We start from the raw sequence: 6,163 nt of genomic DNA on the forward strand, positions 1-6,163 counted from the left end.
TACATGGAAAGAAAATATTTATAACTCTTGAATCTTTTCTCAGTATTGGGGTAGGTGGAGGGATTGTACACATACAGACACACACACACACACACAAACACACATAGACAGAGAATACAGGTTGTGTTGAATCAGAAGAGATGATATCCACACCAAAAGTAAAATAAAATAAAAATTAAGGGGTGAAGGAAGAAAATACTGGGAGGAGAAAGGGAGAAATTGAATGGGGCAGGCTATAACTCATAAAAGAGATAAGAATAATTTTGTTCAATAGAGGAGAAAAGGGAGAAGGGGAAAGGGGAAAAGTGAAGCTACTCTCTCCACATATGGCTTAAGGAGGGAATAACATGCTTGCTAAATTTGATATGAAAATCTATCTTACACTACAGGAAAGTAGGGGAGGAGGTGACAAATGGCATGAGGGGAATGATAGAAGGGAGGGCAAATGGGAGAAGGGAGTAACTAGAAATAAACACTTTGGGGAAGGGACAAGGTCAAATGAGGAAATAAAAAAATAAGAGGGGATAGACTAGGATAGAGAGCAATATAGTTAGTATTACATAACATGATTATTATGGAAGTCTTTTGCAAAATGACACATATTTAGTCTGTATTGAATTATTTGCCTTCTCAGTAGGGATGGGTAGGGAGGGAGAGAAGTTGGAATTCAAAGTATTAATAATGAATGTTGAGAATTTTTATTGCATATAATCGGGAAATAAGAAGTGGAGGGAATAGGGTATAGAGATTTATCTTGCCCTACAAGAAAGGAGAGAAGATGTGGATAAGGAAAGGGTGGGGTGTGATAGAAGGGAGGATATATTGAGGGAAGGAGTAATCAGAATGCAAGTTATTTGGAAGCGGGAGGAGAGGACCGATGGGGAGAAAAATTGGACATGTTACAAAGTGATGTAAGAGCAATTTGTATTAAAACAATTTACTGAATTAGTTACTGAGAATAAATCAAAGACATCTTTAGTTTGGAGAAAACAATTTTAGTCTAAATTTCCTAGAAGAAGGTAACCTTGGGTAAAATTTGGTGTTGATGGAAAAGTTAAGGTTTTAATGGTAAATTTGATTTTATGTTTGCTACTTAATCAGGAACTAGAACATGTATAGAAAGGCACGTAAGCCACTTAAGACCTGCCTCAAAAGATGTTCCTTAGCCAAAGCGATCATAGTCATATTTGAAACCTGGTTATTGGAACTTGCTATTTTAAGATGTTATGGGACTATTAGCTGACTGTTCTTCTGAGTCTAAGTCCAGATATGGATAGCAAGAAAGGTGGCCTGAGCCTCCAATCCATGATGCCAGTAAGCCTGTGAGATGTCGGTGTGAAGTGAAAAAAGTGATCTCATGGGAAGAATGGGAGAGTGGCTGTTCAGCGTGGCCTGAGGTAGGATTCTCCTGACTCAATTTCCCCACTGCTGGTGCGAGCTTGGGAGCAGCAACCTCTCATCTATCTCAGAATTTTCGCAGCCTGACCAGCTATTCCCCCAGCTACCCTCCAAAATGGCATCAACTGTCAAGGATCAGCTTATCTTGAATGTCCTAAAGGAGGACCAGGTTCCCCAGAACAAGATCACTGTTGTTGGGGTTGGTGCAGTTGGCATGGCATGTGCCATTAGTATCTTAACAAAGGAATTGGCTGATGAACTTGCCCTAGTTGATGTAATAGAAGACAAACTAAAGGGAGAGATGATGGATCTCCAGCATGGCAGCCTTTTCCTCAAAACACCAAAGATTGTTTCTGGCAAAAATTGTGACTGCAAACTCAAAACTGGTCATTGTTACTGCTGGGGCACGTCACCAAGAGGGAGAAAGTCGTCTTAAATTGGTCCAGCGTAATGTGAATATCTTTAAATTCATCATTCCCAATATCGTTAAATACAGCCCTAATTGCAAGCTGCTTATTGTTTCCAATTCAGTGGATATTTTGACATATGTGGCCTGGAAGCTAAGTGGCTTTCCTAAACACCGTGTTATTGGAAGTGGTTGCAATCTGGATTCTGCCCATTTCCGTTACCTAATGGGGGAGAGACTTGGTGTCCATTCTTTACGTTGTCATGGAAGGGTCCTTGGGGAACACGGAGACTCCAGTGTTCCTGTGTGGAGCAGTGTGAATCTTGCTGGTGTGTCTCTAAAGAACCTTCGTCCTTCTTTGGGAACTGATGCTGATGCAGAAAATTGGAAAGATGTTCATAAACAGGTGGTTGAAAGTGCTTATGAGGTAATCAAACTGAAGGGCTACACTTCCCAGGCCATTGGCTTGTCTGTGGCAGATCTGGCAAAAAGCATTATGCAGAATCTTAGGAGAGTACATCCAATTTCCACCATGATTAAGGGCCTATATGGCATTAAAGAGGATGTCTTCCTTAGTGTCCCACGTGTCTTGGGGCAGAATGGCATTTCAGATGTGGTGGAGGTCAACCTGAATCCAGAGGAGGAGAGCCGTTTAAAGAAGAGCGCAGATACTCTTTGGGGAATCCAGAAGGAGCTGCAATTTTAAAGTCTTTGAATGTGTTGCCATAAAGAGAACAGGACAGGGGTTGAGGGGTTATGTATGATCTGCTTTTCAGATGGACCAAATCCTTCCTCTGATTAGCAACTAAACACAAGAAGTGTAAAACCTGTGAACACACTCTAGTTTCTTCCTAAAGTTAGAAGTGGGGAATAGAACCCTGTTGTAGTTTGCATATGATGCTGAATATGACCTGTATAGTCTCAGTGGTTGGTGTCAAGCACAGCCAGTGCCCCACAGGTATATAAACTACCTGCTTTGTATGTAGGTACTACAAGTTCCCTTAGGTCCAGAAGACAACACTCCTGGATACAAAACACCATACAGTAGTAATTCTTTATTGATGCATTGATTACCTTTGTGTTCCCCTCCATTAGGGCACTACAGCATGGCCCCCATGTATCACCTTTCTAGAGGACGTGATTTTGTCTGCCTATACACACACACACACACACACACACACACACACACACACACACACACACATATATATATGTATATGTTTTATATATATATATGTATATATATATATATCAATAGCTGTAAATTTCCATATTATATAAAAAGATCTGTATGTGTACAACAACACAACCAATTCCTCAAGTGTCATACTAACCCTAAATACTGAATAAACAACAAATAACTGAAAAAAAAAATTTCCCCACTGACACCTGGCAGACTTTAAGCCTGACTGAATGCAAGTTGAAAATGTACTTCTACCTGGAATTGACTTGAAGTTGAAGAGATATTGTTTCCCTACAATGTCCCCACTCTTAGTGGTGATTTTCTACGGTCAAAAGGTTTGTAAGCCTAATACCAGATCTATTAAATTATAGATTGTTGGTAGGGGAACATCTGAAGATAAGACTAAAATTAAACTACTAGGCTTAGAACTTTAGACCAACAACAATAAATAAAGGTCCTTTAATTCTTATTAATACTGTGGTAACAATTAGGTCAAGGGCTTGTGAAGTTGGCATACATACATATTATTTGTGTCTCAGTTGGTTAATGTCTAAAAAACATTCTTTTTTAGTCTATATTGCAAATGCTTTAAAAAGAAATATCAACTGACCAAAAGTTGGAATTCTTTTATGCAATATGAACTGGGTTAAAAATGAAAAATAAAATAAAATAATAATAAAAAAGAAAGAAGAAACAAAAAAGAAAGAAAGAGCATAAATAGTATGGTCCAATCTGTATTTTTGTTGGATGTGAATAGCATTTTCCATCATGAGTAATTTGGAGTTGTCTTAGATCCTTGCATTGCGGAGCAGAAATGTGTGTATCAAATTTAGACATCACACAATGTTTTTACCGTATAAAATGTTCTGGTTCCGTTCATTTCACTCACCATCAGTTCATATAAGTCTTCAGGTTTTTCTGAAGACCATCTGCTCATTATTTCTTATGGAAAAAAAAGTGTTCCATTCTGTTGACATACCATATAACTTATTCAGCCCTTCGCCAATTGATGGGCACCCCCTCAATTTCCAGTTCTTGGCCACCACAAAAATATCTACTATAGTTCTTTTGTGCATGTGGGTCCTTTTCAGTTAGATATTTTACATTTTATTCCACCTGTTCATTCTTTAGATTTTGTTTGACTGATTCTTGATATCTCATAGTGTCATTAGCTTCTACTTGCATAATTCTAATTTTTACCAAATTGTTTTCTTCAGTTAACTGTTGCATCTCCTTTTCCATCTGTCCAATATTCCTTTTAAGGAATTAATTTATAATCTCTGGGATGCAGTCCTTGAATTGATATTGCTGGGCCAAAAGGTATGCACAGTTTTATAGGCCTTTGGGCATAGTTCCAAATTGTTCTCGAGAATGTTTGGATTACTTCACAATCCCACCAACAATGCACTGGTGTTCTTATTTTCCATACCTTCTCCAATATTTATCATTTTCCTGTTTTGTCATGTTAGGCAATCTGATAAGTGTGATGTCATACATCAGAGTTGTTTTGATTTGCATTTCTCCAATCAATAATCAGTTTTCATATGACAATAGGTAGCTTTAATTCCTTCCTCTGAAAACTGCCTGTTCATATCCTTTGACCATTTATCAGTTTGGGAATGACTTGTATTCTTATAAATTTGATTCATTTTTCTATATTTCTTAAAAATATGACCTTTAGAGCACACAGCGCACAGGCTGTACCAGCATGTCCCCACCACAGCAGGCCCAAGCAAGAAGGTGCAGGTGGTCTGAGGCAGTAGCTGCACTGTGGAATCTCAGGCATAACAGCCCAGGATGACAGTCCAGCAGAACCAAGTGAGTGAGAGCCACAGTGCCTCAAGTATCTACAGTGGCTACTCCTGAAACTAACAGATCACAGATTAAATGTCTATAAGTCACCTACTTGAACTTCCAAGAGCCAAAATGGTGGAGTGATTGGTAAATGCTCTCTCCCCCTCTCCTTGCTGACCTTGAAAGAACCATAAAATATTTCCCCAGAAAAATCCTGAAACAATGGAATCAGCAGAAGGGACAAGCAGTCTCTTAGCATGTAAGGCTAGGAAAATTAATAAGGAGGGTTCCCCTTGCTGTGGCTGAAGGGAATAGTGTTGGACCAGAACTGGCACAGACAGCCCCACCTCAGCAAACCGGAAGGAGATCTGGAGCCTCAGGAGAGTGGAGCCCCACAACAACCAACACCAGGAATCCAGGCATGCCTCAGTACCTCAGGGGAATTGGGAAAACACGAGGGCAGCTGGAATCACCAACCACTGAGCTTTCCTATGCTCTAGGTCAGCAGAGGAGACCTCCTGTGGCCAGAACACCCCTTCCGCACATAAGCTAGCTCTCAGGTAAATCTGGGTAAACACAAAAAAACTTCACCTGGCCTCTGCTTTCTCACACCAGCTAGCTCAGCACCAGATAAGCTGTAGCACTTTAACTTCTAACTGAAAGAACCAGAGGCTACAACACACAAAGCCTCAAGTTCAAGGCCAAGAACTGTGGGACAGAGGCCCTCATACCTTACAAGCAGAGATCTACTCTAGAAGCCAGGAAAAGGGTGATTATCATTGTCATGAGTAAGAAGCAAAGCAGGAAAGAAAAGACCATAGAATCTTTCTATGGGGACAAAGACCAACACACACAAATACCAAAGAGGTCAGCTTTGAGACTGTATTCCCATCTGAAACTTCAGAAGGGACTATGAACTGGTTGAAAGCACAAAGAGCACTCTTGGAAGAGATGAAGAAGGATTTTTAAAAGTCAAATTAGAGAAATAGCAGAAAAACTGGCAAATGATTTCAAAAGTATGAAGGAAGAATTCACTGAAGAGAACAGTTCCTTAAAAAGAAAAATTTGACAGATGGAAAAGGAAGCACAAAAAAATAACTGGAGAAAATAACTCCTTAAAAGGAATAATAGGAACAGATAGAAAAGGAGATGCAACAGTTAACTGAAGAAAACAATTGGATAAAAATTAGAATTGTAAAAGTAGAAGCTAACGACACTATGAGATACCAAGAATCAGTCAAACAAAATCTAAAGAATGAAAAGATGGAAGAAAATGTAAAATATCTAACTGAAAAAAAAAACTGACCTGAAAAATAGATCCAGGAGAGAATAATCTAAGAATTATTGACCTGCCAGAAAGCCATGATGAAACAAAGAGCCTG

At 39.3% G+C, this 6,163-nt stretch overlaps 1 pseudogene; it reads left to right on the plus strand.

Annotated features, from left to right (window-relative positions):
- Positions 1–1,481: 1,481 nt before the first annotated feature.
- LOC140523767 (L-lactate dehydrogenase A chain pseudogene) lies at positions 1,482–2,510 on the plus strand (annotated as a pseudogene).
- Positions 2,511–6,163: the final 3,653 nt, after the last annotated feature.

This window comes from Notamacropus eugenii, chromosome 2 (genome assembly GCF_028372415.1).
Source record: "Notamacropus eugenii isolate mMacEug1 chromosome 2, mMacEug1.pri_v2, whole genome shotgun sequence".
NCBI classification, from domain to species: Eukaryota; Metazoa; Chordata; class Mammalia; order Diprotodontia; family Macropodidae; genus Notamacropus; species Notamacropus eugenii.